The 20542-nt window shown below is 39.3% G+C and overlaps 1 protein-coding gene across 4 annotated transcripts in view; it reads right to left on the reverse strand.

Annotated features, from left to right (window-relative positions):
* Positions 1–223: 223 nt before the first annotated feature.
* CDK14 (cyclin dependent kinase 14) overlaps positions 224–20542 on the reverse strand; it is a 319768-nt gene continuing 299449 nt past the window's right edge. For all 4 annotated transcript variants that reach the window (XM_010399183.3, XM_010399186.3, XM_010399187.4 and 1 more), the window contains one exon: positions 224–4471. The gene's annotated coding sequence lies outside the window, so the exon portion shown is untranslated. The remainder of the gene's footprint in view (positions 4472–20542) is intronic.

Here is a 20542-nt window from a genome sequence, read left to right on the forward strand (position 1 = left end):
CCCTGTGTAGTCAGCACTGCCTAGTTTTGATGAAGCTCATGTTTGACTGAATAAGTGCCTAATCTTTTCAACTCATTACTGTCCAGTGCCTGCCTGCTTCCAAGTATTTTCATTCCTTAAAAATCTCTTGTTTACAACCATTTCCTTGTTCGGTTTTTGGAGAACAAAAAGGAAAAGAAAGGCTTTATTCCTTGAGTTAGGTCTAGATCACATACACAAAGGAGAAGAGATTCTGCTACACTTTATTCAATATGATGTTACAAGAAAACAACAGTTACAGCTGACAAACCATTACATCTTTCATAATACAGACAAATTACAAGGTGTAACAAATAATGCGACATTTATTTTACTGTACTGCTTACTATGCTGTTCTTCTGAAGTATATATATTTAATTACATTAACATTGTTTTCATGTACCAGCCCTCCCCTTTTTTATTTGTTAAAAAAAGAACACCTCTCAGTGCACCATACAAAAATCCGCATGGAAGCTGGCAAGCAGGAATTTTGTATGCAGCACCATTGAAATGCATTTTGGGGGATGGGAATTATTAGTGCATCCTTTACTTTTAGATTTTTTGCTTATGTGAAAAATGCAAGGCAGTAACATACAGTCACTCCACCTAAATGCTGGTAGGGGAGAGTATTGTTATGCTCAGTAACGCAACCTGATTCTGGTTATATGGGGTATCTGCATTTTACTCCCCAGTCTGTACAGCCTAAACCTTTTATATAACAAAGATTATATAACCAGTAATATTCACAGATGAATATTTTGTATATGAGCATATCAGAGCATTGACTACACGTTTGGTTGCGTGCACTGACACAGGGGTGTACATAACCCATCAACCCACAGGGTATTTATTTATTTATCTTACCTTCTCTTCCCAGGAGCCTTAAGTGCAGAACCCCTACACACCAAAGAGAAAGCAAAACCCCCTGTGCCTCTGTCTACTGCAGATTGAATTTTCACCGTTGTACTGATGACTTGTCCTAAGCCATGGTTCTGATTAAAAATAAGACTGAGAATTAAAAGGACCCAACTGATCTAGGACACCATACAGTAATGTAATGTCAGAACTATTGGAGTGTCCTGTGTGGGGTGGTACCTGCTGGGTGTGGATTAGAGCTGATCTGAACCCAGCGGGAGAGAGGACTGAGCCATCTCCAGCTGGTTGACTTGTAAAATTAGGTTCTGTGAACTTGAGTTTGTAAGGACTCTCTGTATCATGCAGACCATATCTATCACCATCTTCCCTTCCCCATTCACTTAATATTAGATCCCATAGAGAGTTAGAACATGCCCTCCCTGCTTCTATCTGCCTGCTATACCTGCTGCCCTGTTGCTGCTCTCCTATCTCACAGCAAAGTCACATCCTCTCAAGTATCACCAGGAAAGACCTACTGGGTCTTAACCAAGTGGTAGGAAAATACAAGTGAAGCTGCTGCTTGCTACTGACTGAGCAAGTCCCACGGTTTCTCCAGGGCTGTGCCCCAGAGACTACTGGTCACTGAAGCCAACTTTTGACTGTTGACAATGTGAAACATCACATTCCAGGCACCCACAGCACATCTGGAAGGCTGGGGTACTTCTTGTCTCTTTGAATATTCTTTGGGGAACTGATTTCAGAAGGATGAGAGAAAAAGAGAGAAGCACTACTGATATTTGCTGAAGCTGTCTCAAGAGCATTGATAGGGTTTAAGCAGTCCATTCTGCAACACTGAGAAGAGCTGTGGTGAAAACAGCTGGAGAGGTGGGCAGCTGTCTGGGGGTCCTTACTGATGGGTGTCCATTGGGCTAACCATGCAGGTCAGGGCTCTGCTGGAAGGGGGAAGAGGGAAATAAGGCTGTATTGTCAACTGTCAATTCCCTGGGAAAAGGAACTTCTACTATCTCAAAAAACCTTGATATTTCCCAGCAGATTTCATGTTCCAGAAGATTAATTTGCAGTGCTCATGTGAAAAGCACCATCCTGCTTAGCCTAGGTCGCCTTGGTGGTGGGAGAACATCCCCAGGGCCCAGAGCCTCCATGGGAGAGCAGCAAAACCAAGTCACCACAGGGAATTGGGGTGCCCAGAAAGCAGGTGCAGAAGTTAAGAGACCCTGGTCACTCCTTAATGATCACTAGGTGAGATAACTTCATTACTGCTGAAGATTAAGTTGCTATTTAGAAACCCAGATATTTATGAACTTTCCTTCAGGCAATTAACTGAAAATTTTTGGACCAACTTTATTTCAGTGGTTGCTTAAAAGTGGGAATGGGGCAGAGAGGATGCTCTCAGGTGCACGTGTGTTCACACACATGCACACACATACAAGCAAACACTGTATGTGAGTCACTATGGATAGTAATATGCTAGGCTAGTGGGAACAGTTGGGGAATTACTCTTCTATATTAAACCTTCAGATGGTTAGTTGAGCAGTGTAATTGCTTGCCTTCAAATTTAAGCTGTCAAGTAGAAGCATCTATGAAACTACCCTTATATTCCTAATCAAAATCTTTGTTACATTTTCAAAAATTCTTCAGATTTTGCAGCAAGTTTTTTTTCTAAAAATAGCTAATTTTAATCATCAAACTGCACACAATTTAAGTAGCAAAGATAATGTATAAAAGACTTTTCTCTTACAAAAAAAAAAAAAAAAAGAAACATGAAACCCAAACAAACCACATCTAAGGCAGTTTCAGTGTGTGATAAATTCAAAAGTTCAGTGGTCACTTTTTCCCCAATAAACACAGGGGAAAAATTGTAGTAAGTTCTAAATAGGATTGTGACTGAAAGTGGCTTTCAGATGGCTTTTAGCAGATCCTGAAACAGAGATGTCATTGGGGAAAACTGTCTTTTAATGGCTGTGCAAATATTGAGAATATTTCCACGGTTCAGTTCTTTGAAAGTGTAGACTCCTGTCCTAGGTCATTAAGAGACCTTTTGTAGCTACTTGTTCATTCAAGGATTTGCCTTATTGGGTGTCTTTTTCTTATTAAACACTGCTGGAGTTTAATAAGATGGCAGTAGCACAAATCCTTTCCCCCTTCTTTTAAACACTGAAAGCTAACCAAAGCGTTACCAGACTTCCTTAAAATGTAATCCAATGCATCCAGCAAGCAAAGGATGTGAAAATTATGTGTAAAATAATATTGCCTAGCAAGTGTTTCTGTTCGAGCAGGACTATAACTCAGCAGTGATTTTTGCACCATACCCTGCCGTCTCTGAATGCAAAGCATTGTAAACAGTCAGGGCAGTTTTTTCACACCCCTGAACACAATGCTCTCCCCAGCCAAAATGTAGCAGGGGCTTCCTTTTCTAAAATCACACACACAACTTAATTTCTTGCAAAGTTTGCATTTGAATGATTCATTCAGAAAAGTTATCTAAAGACTAAGGATCATGTAGTGCCTTCCAGCCAGCTCAGAATACCTATGGAAAATAACTTGAAAGGTGCTTTGGTGTGGAACAGCAAACAGTCTGGGATGAGGAGAATTCTCCACCTTGCTTTGTACGTGTCAAAGTAACACAGCTAGATTTAATGGCTCATTCAGTTGAAGTTTTTCTGTACCTCAGTATTTCTGTACCTCAGTATCTGCCTTGAATTAACCAGAACATTTTCATCATCTCTGTTTTCAAGAAAATACTCCAAAAGGTAACTAGTGTGAGGAAAAACATAGAGATGTTAGCCAAGACCCATAAAAGAAAGATATATTCTTGAAGGGAGTAAAACCATAAGGAATTCACTGTATATCTGTCAGCTGCATATGTCTCATAATTTTTGCTTTGTCCTTCTCACAGGCCTATTTTGAAAACTGGCATGCTACATAGCGTAAGCATAGTAACCAAATTTAGAGTACTGAAGTAAACATGCAATTATTGCCATGTTTTTAAATGGATATGAATGGTCTGAGGGGATAATGAAAAAAGAAAGAACCCAACAACACTTGAGGAAGAGTGGCAAGGTGCTGTAATTTTCAGCCTATCAGACAAGTTGGGTTTGCCTTGGGAAGAAATAGTCTTCCCGTTGGTTGCACACTATGCACAACCCTCAAAGAAAACACACAGTCCTTTATGCCACTGTTGGCTCTTTTTGTACAGTTGTTACTGAAAAAGTGTGAACACTAAATGTGTTGACTGAAAGTATTTAAGACATTGCTGGTGAAAGCATAAAAATCCTTACAAAGATGCAGCACTGCAGTGGAAAATCAAACAAAATCAAACACAAAAGACTGAAAGAGTACATGCCATGTATCAGTAAGCAAAAGCTTAATCTTCACGTAGTTCTCTGAAATCACAAGGTATCCAAATGCGTGCAAGGTTTTAAATAAATTGCAGGGAAAAACAGGGTCTTGCCAGCTTCAATTTTCTTTTGAATGAAATCCACCATAGAGAAAGAAAGGAAACAGGCCGTGGTTCCTTCCTGGTGTCAGCCTCTTCATTAGGTTTTTGTTTCCCTCCTCCAACCTGGTAAATTTAATCCTGTAAGGAAACAATATAAATTATAATAAGCCTCATGAATTGCATTTTAATTTTTTTTTTTTACTTGGTAAAAGATAGGTTAGTCCAAAGCCAGTTATGAAGACGCCAGCTCAGAGCAAAAGGCAGACTTCCAAAGCATGTTTAGAACTGGTACCTCAGGAAAATGAACTTAAAACACCAATGTTTTCAGAGTGGTTGCCTAAGTGAGATATATTAATCCATATTCATGTGTCTGTGCCCCAAGAGCTCATCTTCAGAGGTGCCATTAGCACTGACATTCTCCTTGGAAATTATAGACAGCCGTAAACACAGAGTCCTCTCTTCTAAAGTTGGTCACACCTCCTGAATGCAAAGGAAGGTTGCTAAAAATGCTGGCAGAGTTTCAGGAGTTTACAAGCTTTTTTTGCCCCCTTTTCTTTTTGCCCCTTTTCCCTAGAGATCTCCTCCACAACAATGCTTGCAACTAGTTTCTGAAAAGGTCTCCTTAAGTTTCCTTCCCAAGAGTTGTTGGGGGTACCCTGAGGCAAATCACAAACATTTCTGCAAACATAACTATGGTATGGAGCTTCTTGATGCACTGTGTTTAAATGTATTCACCTTTATTTCAGTGTATTTCTTTTACTAGGCAGATAATTAAAAACTCTCCTTTCAAATATAAAAATAAACACTATCAATAGCTTCACTTATGTTGTCTTTCACTCTGTTGATGTAGAAGCTCAAAGCAATGGCTGGACCTGCACGAAGGTGTCCTGATGTTTTTGAGGTTTATACAAAACAGGAGGCAGGCTGAGAATGTGGGACAGGAAAACAAAGCATCCAATAACTGCAAGAAGAGCCACGTGAAAGCTGAATGAAGGCTAGATGAACTGGATGAACTGAAGCCACTGAAAAGATTTTATAATTAGCATATTTAACTCTTATTAAATCTCCAAGTAGAATTCTCTGCCAAGTAATAAAGTGAGACTTTTTGAGAAATTCTGAAAATATATTTGTTAAGTTCTCCAAGACTGGAACTACAGACCTGATACATTTTTAAAATGCAGTTGCGGGAAGACAGTCAGATGTGAACGAATTTCATCCCTTAAAAGAAAGAATGCTGAAATATTCACTGAGCATGGAACTGGTTCGTATTAGCATGTCCTAAAACTATTTAAATCAAACTGGATGCAGGTGCCAGTGAATCTAGTCTAGCCCTCATTTCAAAAGCACGACAAAAACAAGGCATCAGTTTTGAACTGCAGTTTCAAGCATAACATTTTAATTGTGGCTTTCAGCAAAACACCCTAATGTCTATGCAATGTCTTCCGTAATTTCCAGGGTTCCTGTCATGATTCTTGAGAGCTCTTCTTCTTTCTTTAAGCACCAGGATACCTGAATTGGATTAACAAAAGCCTGTTCTTAAGCATCTCGGGCCCTCTTGGAGCTTGGTCTACCACCTCTAGAGTCCTTCTTGGGTTGTTTCCTAAATGCATCTGGCATTTGTGTGGACTGTCTATTCCACATGAAAGTCCCACTTCCCCCAGGGTCTAGAAGCTTGGCTGAAGTGCCAATAAATCTTGTTTCAGGGAATACATTTGAGCTGATGCATTTGGTTTACCTTAAAAAGATGAAAAAGAAAAGCAATGTTCAGAAGATGCAGAGATTCACAACTGTTCAGTGATGAAACACCACTGATAATATTCCCCAAATTCCAGTTTTCTCTTCCTTCATGAGCACTTTTTAGGGATGTCCTTTTGGGAGCTCCTTCTTAGAAGCAACTAAACTCCCAAAGCTCCTTCCAGCACTGAGCTTGCATTTGCCCCCACTTCCACCTACACTTCAGCTGTGAAAAGCAGGCTTGCAATTTGGAAGCCACATCTGCCCAGATCCAGAATAGCTGGCCTGATTTCAGGCTAAGCCCAAATTACTGGAGCTCCAGGGACTGGCATAAGCAGCAGGGACATCTGAGACAGGTAACAAAATTATAGGGATAGAAAGGTCTCTGGATGGATGCTTTTCCAGTAGTTACCAAACTGCTCAGATTTGAGAGTAACTGCAATTAAATTCATTACACAGAACTTTTCCTTTCTATCAGTGGACCTGAGTACAATTTCTAAAGGAGGTAAGTATCACACTTCTCTTAGGATTATGCTACAATTTCCCAGTAACAATACTACATTTTCTGGTTTCAAGTTTGGCTTTGTAGGCAAAGCTGATGACACATTCTCCAGGGCAGGGCCTGAGCTTGTGGAATGAGGAATACCTTCAGTAGAAGCTTAGCACTTCCAGAATCAAGCCCTAGAGCATTAAGAGATTCTTTAGAAATGAATAAACAGAGAGCTGCTACCATATAACACATGGGGAGTAAAAAAATCTTTGCACACTGGCAACTACTGCCAGCACCAACGCAGACCACAGGCAGAACACTGAAGACTAAGGAAGGGTAGCAGAGGTTACAGGTTTCCTGCTCTGGCTCAGTATAAGGCAGATAAGAGTTTTATGATCACAACTCCACCAGCTCCAGCTTTGCTGCGTCCTGCCATGCCAGGGCTGCAACTGGTTTCCTGTGAAGCTTAGAGCCTGTGTAAAAGTATGGTGGGCAACACCACTCTCCACCTTCTGCATAGGCTCAAGATTTAGATTGGATCACTGGAAAAGAACATGATTTGATGCCATATTTCACCAATGGTTCTGGCTGGGGAAAGCTAGAAGACACAGTACAAGTGGAACCAGGGAACAGTATGGTGGTCTCAGTCTCTCTGCAGACGTGTTGAAATGCACAGCCCGCCCGGTTTGGGAAGCCAGCCTGCATGACAAACCCACTGCTTGCACCAGGGCCTGAATGGGCAGGGTGTTCTGGGGCCAAACCCTCAGCTCTCGCTGCCGAGGTGTTTCGCCTGTGTATGAAATCCTTACATGACACAACAAGTGTGGTGGCTAGAAATAGATAATGTTTGCATCTGAATCACTAATTCTCTGAATGTTTATTGTCAATTCAAAAGTGGAGTCAACAGGTGAAGTCCCTTCCCCTGCCTCAGAGAGCTGTCGTGGAGTGCTAGCTTTCTCCGATGCTGAGGAAGAGGAAGAAACTGAACACAGATATGCCACTTGTCAGAGGAATTCTGTAATCACTGTGCACTTTCTCTTCCCACTTATTTTTGTTTAAGATGAGACATCAAATGACAGCTCTCCTAAACTGGAGAAAGAGGAGAGCATCTCTTCATCCACAGCAGAAAATCCACAATAAAAAAAGCCAGAAAATTTTAGACTGGTGTGAACCAATCTTTTTATTAAAAAAAGCATTGTTTCTTCAGTGTGGCTCTTGAACTGAAACATCAGTTGTTCACACAACATAGACCCGAGGCAGGGCCCTCCACACAGTGCTGCCATTCAGTTCCCAGATGGCTTACTATTCCATGTTTGTATTTTTAAAGCAATATTTTAGAAATATCCTTGCTTAGAATTTATACATTTCCCTCATCATACAAATCAAAGTTTTGCCTGGTGACTTGGCAGATTATGTTTATGGCCTCTGGTCACAGCTTTGCTTATAAAATTGTAAATTGTTAAATGGAATATTTACAACTTGTGATTTCCCAAGAGCAAAATAGGGTTCTTTCATATCTCCTTAAAAACCAAACCAAAACAACAAACCACAAACAAACAAACAACAACAAACCCTGAAACATAACAGACTGACTTAAAAATGAACTTTTTTCACCACAGATCCTGGTACTTCTGGTTTTTATGACATCTCTACTAAACCTAATAGCTTTCTACAAGTAAGTTAATGATGTACTTGAAATATTAAGTGATCTACATGTAGTGACTCATTTCTGTGTTTGTTACCTAGAGAAATCCCAAATGGGATAGAATGTTAATCCACCTTAAAAACAGCAGATGCCAACTTCAGAATGCAGTAACTGTTGATGGAACAGTGGTTCTAGAAAGGCATACCAAAGCTTGTAATTTAAACATTAATCATACTCTGAAGACATGAGGTATAGGAGGGTGATTAAATCCCAAATATTCTTCTTAATTTTAATTAGTGAAAGAACGTCCTTTCCTGTAAAAATACCAGTTCAATACATGTTCCTTTTGGCAGCATCAGCATCCTTCTCTAGGTACTTTTAATTTCTGTATAAATTATCACATCGGGTGGAGCTGTGCTCCCACAGAGTCTTTAGCATGCAAAGCACACTCAGAGTGCAGGTCTATTTATGTGGCAGCTGATTTAGCATTATTATAAGAGTATTCCAGTTTTAAAATAAAAATGTGAGCTGACAACTGGAGATACTGTATTCTTTATGAGCTGAAACATGGAGGAATTTAAGATCATCAACAATAATACTCTTTCTGCTTCTCCCTCTACCACACATGCAGACACCACAGATACTGTTCATCCTCTCTGAAAAAAAAGTACAGTATTAACAGGTGATTTTCCCCACACCTTTTAATCCTACCTTTGTTAGAGAAATCATTTTAAAAAGCCAACCAAACATTAGCAATACTATTTGCACTCAGATAATATCTACATGCTACTTGTTGCTATAAATATTAATTAATTGGATCACCAATACCCATAATGCAACTTTATTTTGACCTACATGCCCTATGAACTAGATATTTTTTGGATTCAATTTCCTTAAAACCAACTGTCAGCATCATGTGATGGAAGAGATGAAAAATGAAAATGAGCGTTCCTGCTGTGCAGGTGAGTGACCTGTGGGAGACAGCTCTGCCTGCTAGGATTTTTACATGTACCATCAGACACAGACCAATTGATTAGATCATCTTATACCTGCCACCAACTAGGCTCAAGAGACTAATTAGAGAGAGTACTGCCTGCGAAGGCACCCCATTGACACCTAATTTGCTCAGCCAAAGCCTTTGGGGAGAATGTATTATCTCTGCAGCTGCACTTCATGCATTTCTGATTTGAGGCATAAGCAAGGAGTACTTCTTCACTCTTTTGAGCAAACTGAGTATATAAGCCCTTAAGTGCTAAATACAAGCAGACAAATCTGGTCAGCCGCCATAAATCCTTTTTCCCCTTCAAATATATATACACATATATACATGCATACATGTTGTATTTTATATCTATGTCTATAGTATGTGTGCACAAATGCAAACATACAAATAATGTGTATGTATGAATCTGAATGTGTGTGGAACGGATGAGTACATAAAGACATTTCTATAAATATATGCTTTAAAATATGCAATTTTCACATTGTATAGCATGCCTTCCTTCACAGGGAAGTTTTACTTCTGTGAAATTTAAAAGAAATGCATTTTTTCTTATAGATGAAAAATAAATGATCTGCAGTGTTGTTAGCTCATGCTCAGAATTACCCCCATGGACAAGACTCAGTAGATTGATGCCTATAAAGTTGCTCTGCATCTTCAGAGGTTCTAGTTCAAAGATTATTTCAGTATACAGCCTAGCTTTGTTGGAAGCTTTTCTTCGATGGACTATACCTTGTTTGTAGTTTCCTGAGGAATACTCTTCAATAAGGCTAAATATAAGGTTACTTAAATTGCTTTCTGCTGGGCTTTAGTTTTATCCAGTTATTCGTGCCCCAAAATACACAGGAGAGGTAAGACTCAAGGCTGCCATTAAAAATTTATTCAGAAGGAGAAAAAAAAAGAAAAGAGACACACTAGAAAAACTAGGGATTTTTTTACAAACTGAGAAGGGTTTGAAAAAAATAATTTCAACTATAGGCTGGTTAGTGATTCCTGAACTCAGAAGCGTTGTAACACACAGGAGTATAGGGGATTTGCATCACTTCTAAAACAGCACTGAGCCAAATATCTTCTTCCCTGTCATGTGTCTACAAAACAACTTTCAGGAGTTGAATAAGGCTGAATTATTGCAGTTTAATTTCAGTTTCTGTCAAAGCCCATGTTGACAAGGTCAGTTTATAGTGTCAACTCAGGATCCTGCACCCCTGTAACTAAAGAAGCCATAGCAAAACACGTGCAAGTGACGTGTGTGGCCAAAATGTCAGGTGTAATCTCCTTTCCAAAACACATTATAAATGCAACTTCCAGTCCTGTTCCTAGGATGGAGCATAACTCAATACAGAGAAAATATCCTCACTTTTCTTCCCTCACACAGGCCACATCTTTACCAATTCACTGTATATTTCTTCAGCAATTTAATATCATTTAATGTTTAAGTGACACCCCTAGATATCTTGGCAACTGTTGGCTACTACTCTTTCACAGATGCAGCACTATACAGGACACACATTTTAATAACAAGGGCTATCAGTATTTAGCAGCAAACTATACCTGACAAATAAGTGACACAGGATTAACTGATTAGTTTCTTCTGCTCTTTTCTCTTGTGTCTTAGTTACTGCATTGGTATTCTTATACACATGGGATTTCGCAGACTCTGTCTAAAGTGATGAAAATTGCTGTATGTTCTTCTCCACAGTTCTAACATATAAATCATAATACAGATCTTATGGACATATTGCTGTATTACAAATTCCTCTCTCCACAAAGAATTTTTCACAGATTGACTTTGCCTCTGGGCAGAGCCCTGCAACTCTAAATAGATTTGTGTGTGGGAGTTGACTGAAGTTTTAGGGTGGCAGCAAAGGGATGACCCTAAAAGAAGTGAATGCTAGACAAGGACTGTAAACTAGTAAGAAAATAAAAAATCAGAATAGTAGTAGAATTATAAACTAAATTATTTTATGACTATACTTTAAATAAGTGACATAACCTTTGAAAGGTGAGACCTCTATGGCACTGTGGATATGAGGCTGGAAAAGAGAAACCAAGATTTTGGCTTTGCTGCTGAATGTGACTGTAGGCATCATTTCATTCCACTGCAACCTGTTTTGTAACAAGGGCCCTGGTTTATGTCCCAGCCTCTGGGTTTAGAGTGTCTCCCAAAATTAGTGTCCGGTTTTAGATGGAGCCACCAACAGTTCAAATTATATAAATGCACTTAAATTTATCAAAAATGCAATATTAGAACAGTTGCAACATTTGGTAGTACCTGAAATCTTTAGGACTGTGAGTTTTCCAAATTGTACCCTTATGCACAGTACGAGTTCAAAACAAAAGTCCAGCATCACCTGACTGTGAATGTGCACAGTCCAGTGTGGGAGGTTGATTCTGAAGAGCCAAGACTTCTCCTCAAACTATACATCAGTTGCTAAGTAGCATATATGCATATCAATAATTGCAAACCAACCGTGCATACTTTGCACACAGGTCTCTACAAAATATTATAATGAATTCCTTCATAGTGTGTCTTGTGAGGAGAAAAAAAGGAATGCAAGCCTGATCTTCACTGTAATATATTTTATTCACAGTATTAATTTCCAGTGTTATTTGATAATGTGATTGGTTTCACAGTTGATTTGTAGGTATACTTTTAACTTTTGAGTGGCTGTGGTAACTTCCAAATTAGTTTTCTCCAAGTCTTTCAGCAAAAATTCTTTCCTACCCTAGCTTCCCACAGCTGAAGTTTTTTCTTTGAGTTGAGAACAAAGTCCACAAAGCCTTTCACAATTACCATTTGAATAAGGCTTCACATGAAAAATGGCCAGGACTGAATCTACTACACATCTTCTAGTTTTTGAGAATAAAGCACAGCCCTCTGTGAGTGAGCTCTGGGAAAACTAGTACTTCAGATGAAGATGCTGCAAAAATAGCAGTGTTACTGAGCTTAATATAGTTTGCAAGCAACGCCATGGAAACCTTATTAAAAACAAAAATGCAATTTCAGGATTTTGGTACTCATCAAGAACAGAGAAATATTAGTGCTAGTTGTTTGCGAGAATATCCTTCTCAAACCTGACAAACAGCCAAATCCCTACAACTTCTTATAACCTTTCTTCTATCTGATTAACGTGATATATCTAAATTGCTATGCTTCTCACCCTGATAACTTGCAGAAAAACCTGCTAAAGAGGAACTGACTGAATGTGAATTGGAGAAATGCTGTCTCCCTGGATCTATAATGAGAGAACCTAAACCTGCAATTTTTCCCAGTGTTTGACACAATGAGATCCTTATCTCAGTGGTAGCACCAGCTCTCATCTCTGAAACAGGTAAGTAAATGCTATGCCTGAACAAAATTTGTAGGTAGCTTAATTAAAATATCCAAAAGAAAAAAAAAGAAAAGAAAGCCTATCTGTTATAGTTGTATATAACAGAACTCAGAAAGGAAATACCTGTTGGAAGACGATACAAAGGCATTAATGCCCCAGTTAACAGGTTTGTTACTGGTTTGAACCCATCTCTGGAGAAAAAGGAGCTCCAGAAGAGCTGCTGAGAGATCTTCTCATTGCTAAACTCTCTTGCAGAGCTAAACAGTCAAAGGATGGGAGGTTCAACTACAAGCAACTGGGTGCGAGTGAGCTGAGCTGTGGTACCTTTCTACCACGTCTCACCTTTGTGGCAGAGCCAGCTTAAGAAATACCCACTGCTGCAGACCTACTTCCTTGCTCCAGCCCTTGCAACTTCTGCCCCTGTCACTCATATTGTAAAATTTTCTGTAGAACTCCCTGTACACTGGATCACTAAAAGTATCAGAAGTGAGATGAGAGAACTTCTCAGTGATCCAGTTTACACTGAACTTCGAAATAGGTGCAACATCACAGTTAATGGGATTTAAAACTGGTGAGGGAGCAAGAAGGAACTGCCTGGATAGAGCTAGACAGAAACTTATCACACTGTTCTTGTCTGCAAAGACAAAATGATGGAATAACATCCTTATTTTTCAGCAGCAGCATTCCCCAGTGCATTACTAAGAACAAAGCTTCATTCTAAAATCTGAAGCCACCTCCCAACTCACAAATGGCTAATTATTTTCAGGTATCCAGAAACACTGTGAAATCTGCCTTAGCCAGCCACTTAAGGGAGCAGACAGAAGTTGTCACATAATGACCTACTAATTAAAAAGGAAGAAAACCATACTCAAAAGATCTGGGAATACCCGTAAGATAGCCTAATAAGGATAATCTCCTGTACCTGTTTCAAGGGAGCAGCAAACAAGAGATGGCTGAGAGCCCATGCCTCTGAGTGGAAGTTCTTTGAATTTTTTTGGTTGGTTTTAGTTTTTTTTAGCAGTAAAAATATGTTGGCCTGCCAACATACCAAGGAGATGTTTAACGGTTTGTAAAGCTTCAAGTCATATCTAACCAGAGTTTAGAGAATTCAGATGGGATAGAAAAGCATCTGATTCTTTATAGGTCACCATCTAGCTTTGAATAAAGAATACAACCCTAGAGTTCAGGGAAAGCAGGTCAACTGTGCCCTCCAAATACCACAAATTAAACTTATTGACTGACAGTGTCAGGAATGATGGTCACTGTTATTAACAGTGCTATTTATCAACTCAAACCTAAGCATATTTATTTATTTCACCTGAAACACAACAGCTGACCAACTCAAAACCCAAATAAGATGATGTACTTGGCCATCTCCTTCCACTCCTCCCCATCTAACATAACAAGAACTACATATCTTCAGAGGACTTAATCAGAAATTTATTCCTGCTTTTCCCTGTCATGGCTTTTATCCCCAAAGCAAAGTCTGCTGGACAAAATGACATATGAAAGACTAAATGCCTGCCAGATGACTCATTAGCATTCACCTCCTCCCAAAAATTAAGCCCTGCCTCGTGCAAAAATTAAACTATCCACAGGTACTTTAAAACAGGGCATTTTGTATACATGTGATTGTTAACATTAGTCAAGTTACTTCTTGAAAGCTAAGTAGTCTTGGAACAAATTTAATGCTGCTGGTGTAATCAGCTGTCTTGAGGTGGGTGTGGACCATTTTGCTCTAACAAAGATTCCTTGGAATTTAAAGATACTTCTGCAAGGGATCACAACACTATAAACTACCTCAGACCCCACAGATAAATGCTAAGCATTAAGAAAACAAAGTGTGAATGTTTAGCACTACCAAAATCATTCTAGTAGCCTGCAAGCACCTACAGGCAGCTTGGAATTAAGTTATGTCATTTCTTTTTTTTTTTTTTTTTTTTCTTTGAGAAGACAGAGTGTTCAGGTGCAGAAGGAAGAAAAAAAGAGGGATGGGTAAACTAAAAAAAAAAAAAATTCCATTTCTCACCTGCATTTTTATTTCCATTAGTGTTTTTCCTGGGAAGCACTTTTCAAACCAGCAAGGAATTTTAAATCTGGAATGTGGAGTTATGAATGCCTTTGTTTTAGCTTGACAGAACAGATATTATTGCAGCTGCATTCTGGATAGCAAAGATCCTTCTAGCTAAACACCATCTGGTCATACATTCTGTTTACTGCTGTGGCTTTTGAGAGACTGAGCATCATGGCAAAGTGGTCATGTCAATTAAAGTACATTTTTTATCACAGCACTGCAACTCTTAAGCACATATAAATTAAGACAGAGAGCAGACCTCACATGCTGAAGCAGAAGGATCTTTCCCATGATTATAGTGTATTATATTAATGGCAAGTTTAAGTAATAGATGTATTTAAATTTTGGAATATATTTCCAGATATGATTATGCTCTCAACTCTTAATCTAGGTGTCCACCCATACCATGAATGCCGTACAATGGTATTTATTGACAGAGATATCAGGAAGTCTTTGCAGCTGACATTTTCAAGCCTGAATTGTTTCCCAACCTGAGACTTCTGGAGACCAGAATGGAACAGTAGAGAAAAAAAATCCCAGTTTAGGAAGGGCAATGGTGTCTTTATGAGATACTGCTTGTCTCTGTGTTTATTCCCTAGAGGGTGTGCTGATACTTGCTGAATACTGCTATGCAGTCCTTTCACCTATACAGCTCCCACTTGGGATTTTTGCTGAAAATCTATGACATTAGGAATAGTTACTGGCAGCTTCAGGCCAGCTGCTTTCTTCCCTGCCAGTTCCATTTTTACATACAAAACCATATGGAGCACTGAAACAGAAATATTTCCCCAGTTCAGTCTCTGTGGCATTAAATGGAAAAAATGTTCCAGAATTAGCACGTCTACAGAGCATCACTACAGCAATGAGGATATTCTATGTAGTACATAAAGAGATCACAGAGCAGCTCAGTGATTTTATTTCTCAGAGTTCATACTCTGGTTGGGGTAAGAACCTTTTCCACATGACTAACATGTTCAAATACTGTGCATGGTTTGGGAAGTCCAGTATGAGGTTCTTCTCATAGATGCAACTTTTAGAAACCAAGCAGGATCTACACTCTTTGAAATCCAGACCTCCTTCAGATATTACACAGGCTTCCCCCTTCCTTTCTGTTTTTTAAAAGACTTAAATGATTTTAAAAAGTAGTCTCACACACTTGAGAGGCTTGTGGGAGAAACAGTAGATGTCAAATCAGGTGCAACATACTGTGCATTTTGTGGTATGCAAAGACAGGGATCATGGTAAGATGGAGTAGTAAAGGCTTTTCTTTCAAAAGTGCCATAAGCATGGGTTTTCTTGTAACTGCAAGAAATACTTAATCTTTTTTTTGAAGCTCCATTATAAAAGTAAGGTTTTGCATAGCTCATTTAAATAGTTTAAATGACACAAGGTTAAGAACAGGAAAGCCTTTCACCAAAGGTGGTTAGTCCTTTTCAAAGATTTCATATTATTTGAAGCTTACTTTCACTGCATTCTTTTACCTTGGCTGCTTCCCAAGTGGGTGTAAGTTAATTAAATAGGATTTTGACCCTTTAACCTTCCCTATAAACTGCATCTTTACCTAACTCTATTTAAATAAATCAGATAAAAAACCAATCATGTAGCAGAATATATATTTTTACAGCTGTGGAAAAAAACAAACATGTCTATTAAGCTTATTTGTAAGTACTTAGTAGTCAAAGCAACAGCCAAGACTCATGGATGATTTTAATTAAAATAAATCTGTGTGGGCACATAAATTCATTTACGATGGCTTTTTTCAAACTGAAACTTCTCTAGCATTACTGAACAGCACAGCACTACAGTAAGTTCTCATTTGCTTGTGGCAACTGACGCTCAATCCACCTGGTTAGCTTGTATTAGTTTTGAGTCATGTAAAGTGTAAATCATATATACAAAAAATATTAAAGATATGAGGCTGAAAATTGTTACAGGAAAGAAGAGAAAGAAAGAGCAGAACAGATGAACAGATAACAATTATACAGAATGATACCCAGCACCTCTGTAACTGATATGCTCTGGGTTTAAATATTGAAAGGAGGTGAAATAAATGTACCAGGAGAACACTGAATTGCTCTCTACAAACAGATAGTGTGACTTTCCGTATCTCATTAGCCTTTTTCACCTTAAAATACAGGCTTCGGATTATTAGACCCTTCCAAAAAGCTTTTTAAGTTCATCCAGAAACAAAATGCAGTTTAGGTATGAAAAATGATAGCAGTTACATATGGAGAAACGAGTAACTAGCTCATGTATAAAGAATGAACAAAGAACTAAGCTGCCGCTTTGTGCCTAAGTGATGTGCTCAGGTCTCTGCATAGGCAGTAACAAAGACGCTGCTACTGGAGCCTGAGCATTGATCACATCTCTAACCCCCAGCAGGGACTTCTAAAATTGAGTTCATCACAGAAATAAATCGTTCCAAAATGCAGGCCTTTAGTTTGATATATTAATAGAGATACCATCTAACCACCTCACTATGCATTTGCATTATGTTCAAATTTTGCAGCCATTTGGTGATAAGTTTTTGATCATTGATTGGGAGATATTTGCCACTTTCCTGACACTTTTCTCAACCCATCCTTGCTGAATAAACAGCAGGAACATGACAACAGTCATATCATGCATAAGAAGCCCCCACTGGAGCATGAGCGGAGACAGGCACAAGTGGGGAGGCAGACCTGTGCATCAATTCCCATCTTCCAAGGTGCAACTCATTTCCTCATTGTAAAGTGCTTGGGGGTTCTTAATGGCATCATGCATCATGTTTTGTCCACCTTTGTCAAACGATGTTAGACCAGGGTCGTTACCATGCAGAGGCTCTGGTAACAAGGATTAACAGGAAAAACATCTTCCATTTCTCACATTGCACAGAAAAGGATCATATGCTCCCAAGAGCAAGATTTCTCTGCTCCCATTCACTATCCCCAAAACAAAGCTATCTAAATTAGGATGTAGCAGTACAGAGTGTCCAAAGTAAAAAACCAACCAACCAACCAACCAAAAAAAAAAACCACAAAACAACCCAACAAAACCAAAAGGCACTGGAAATTCTGGAAATTATAATAAATAGTTTCAAGGCATGTCAACAGCCTGTAACTCTCCCTCCTCAAACATTTTTATCCTGTCAAGTAATAACTTACAATAACAGTACTGTAAACTCAGAGAGATACGTTCTTTGTGCCTTGAAAAGGCTTTGCAGAGTTATTTTAATTATTTTCCTTATATAGTAAGTGGAGGATGAAAAAGATTTCAGAAATAAGAAATGTTATTGTTAACTCACTAATCACAGCTGAGGGACTTGGGGGCAGTCTGGTTCCTGAAATATCTTTGAGCTTATTTTACAGAATTGACTTAGTTGGTGGTATCCCTGTCACATGGATTTCAGTACAAGGCACCAAAACTTCCTTTATGCAGAAGTACAATAGACAACACTGGACGCTGAAATCATATCCTGGAAAATTCTAGAACACTAACACTTGAACAGGGAATTTTTATTAATTTTAAGAAGCTGGTTTTTCATTTGTGAATGCCTATTTATGAGGTGATTGAGTTTTGAGTCAATGTGTAAATTACATGCTACGTTATTTATTTTTCAAACATAAAATATATATCCCTGCTGTTTTGAGAAACTTCTGACCCTTAAAAGTCAAAGCAAAGGCTTGATTTCTCTCCTTTGATTCTGGGGGTGCCACAGATGAGAGGGTTATGAGCTTCCCTATTTTGCTTCTTGACACTCAACATGCTTATGGCTTGGGACCAACAGAGTAGCTGGGAGCAACCCGGGTATCAACATGTAGGAAGCGCTGCTAAAGGGACCTTGGAAAAATGCTGAGACGATGGCCAAGGAGCCCCATGAGGCAGAGCAGACCAGGACAGAACTCTGCAGCCAAAGCCAGGCAGTCACACAGCTACAAACTACGAGGTTTCACAGCAGAAGCTGCTATAATATGGAAATAGATTCTTACCCTCTAGGCCCGTATGTCATCACACCAAGCTAAGCTGAAGCTGCCAACTAAAATGGGCAATTACACATGAACTTGGCAGGGTGACTGCCAACACAGAGCTTGTTTTCCACTGGTGCCACCCACTCTGCTAATCCAATTCTGTCTCCTGATATGCTTTTAAATAATAATGAACACAGCAGATGGGAGGGGAAAATGTTGCTGGCTGTTAAGCCAGCATGTGAGTGAGGCTCTTTGCTTTTCACATATCTTGTGCAAACTAGCTCTAAATGCAATGTCAAGTGATTAACAGTGGTTAAACGAGAAAGCCAGGATTTGCCATGTTCTCAGTCATTTAGTCCTTGACCAGGACAGGCAGGCAAACAAAACAGTCAGAAGAATAACATGTTGAAAGAGAAAGAACCAACTTCCATATCATTTAACTTTGATAAAGATAGGGATGGACTCTTCTTCCCATCCTTGCAAATACCATTTTTGGTGGGGGTTTTTGGGTGGTGGAGTAATATGGGGTTGCTAAGCACCAGAGCAATATTAAAAATACCTTTCAATTTAAACACACAGTAATCAGGACAGGCATTATTACTGAGCGTAATCCCATGGCTGACTCCTTTTTGACAAGGAGAGCAGAAACAGGCTGAAGCACCAGGTTGGGGAATAGGGATGTGAGTGTCAGGAAAAAGGGCAGAGGGAGGCACAGAGAGGCAGCGGGCAGACAGCAGAGAGCAAACAGCCAGGAGGCTGCCTGTCTCTTCAGCAGCAGCAGGAGGACCTATTGTTCCTGGGTCACACAACATTATCTCCTGTCCAACAAACAGCAGGTAAGCTTGTTTGCACAATGCACTGTGTTTTCTCTTGTGTCAGCCCGACACAGAGGATAATCACCTCCTACTGCTACCTACTGACCTCACACTGAGGGTTGAAAGGTAGGAATCCCACTGGAAACACATCTCAATGAAGGTGAAAGAAGGTATCAGTATGATCCCATACACCAAAACCTCTTCCACTTTATCAGTTTCTGAAAATTTGGGAATTTACAACTCTTGAAAGGAGTTAAATTGCTTGTGCAATATATCTAATCCGTTGTACACCTGTAGTAGTCTTTAACACATGATCATTTTCTTGTCCACATAGAAACCTTTGCCGCATTTGGTGCTCAAACTATGTGCTGCTTTTGTAAGACAAAGGGTTTTATTGAAAATAAGATCCTTGACTCCTTTATTGTGGAAGTTGGAAGGTCTCAAGTAAGTTGAGCGGGCAGACAAGAGAAAATAAAGTTTCAGTACCTGAATGCTTGGAAAGTTGCATTTGAGTCCTGCTTCTGCCATAGTTCCTACATGATGCTAGAAAACTACTATCAGAGCTCCTACGTGATACTAGAGAAGTTATGTTAACCTTTTTTTTTTCCCCCTAACAGAAATTCCATTGGCAGCTCTCATTTTCTTTATAATCCAAGATGGATCCTAGCTGGGGCTGCAGATATGCTGAGCATTCACTGCTCCAACTGAGGTCAATGCAGAATGAAATCCAATCTGAACATATTTGAGCGCTAAAGGATGCAAGGAGCTCTGAAAAATCAGGCAAGAATAATTGACTAATTTTTAACAATTGCCATTTTATTACCTGTGCTTCAGCTTCTAGTGCGTAAAATGGACACCTTCAAATCATGTCAGCTCATGGGGGTACTGTGAAAGTGGCTTCACAATGCTGGCAAAGAACTAAGACAATGCACAACATGAAAAGCCACCATGGAAAATAACGATTCCATATCTGGTGCAGATTATGGACGCTATAGCCATAATGCATGGGATGAAACACTGAATGATGGAGATGAAAGGAAACATTAACTATCCATCTGTGTTCACAATCCATTATCCTATAGAAAAGGGACTTGAAGGCCCAAAGAAATAAGAGTATGTGATCCTGGCAAATGAAAACTGTAGATGAGTGCATAAACCACAGGTGGAGGAAA

Source organism: Corvus cornix, chromosome 2 (genome assembly GCF_000738735.6).
Source record: "Corvus cornix cornix isolate S_Up_H32 chromosome 2, ASM73873v5, whole genome shotgun sequence".
Taxonomy (NCBI): domain Eukaryota; kingdom Metazoa; phylum Chordata; class Aves; order Passeriformes; family Corvidae; genus Corvus; species Corvus cornix.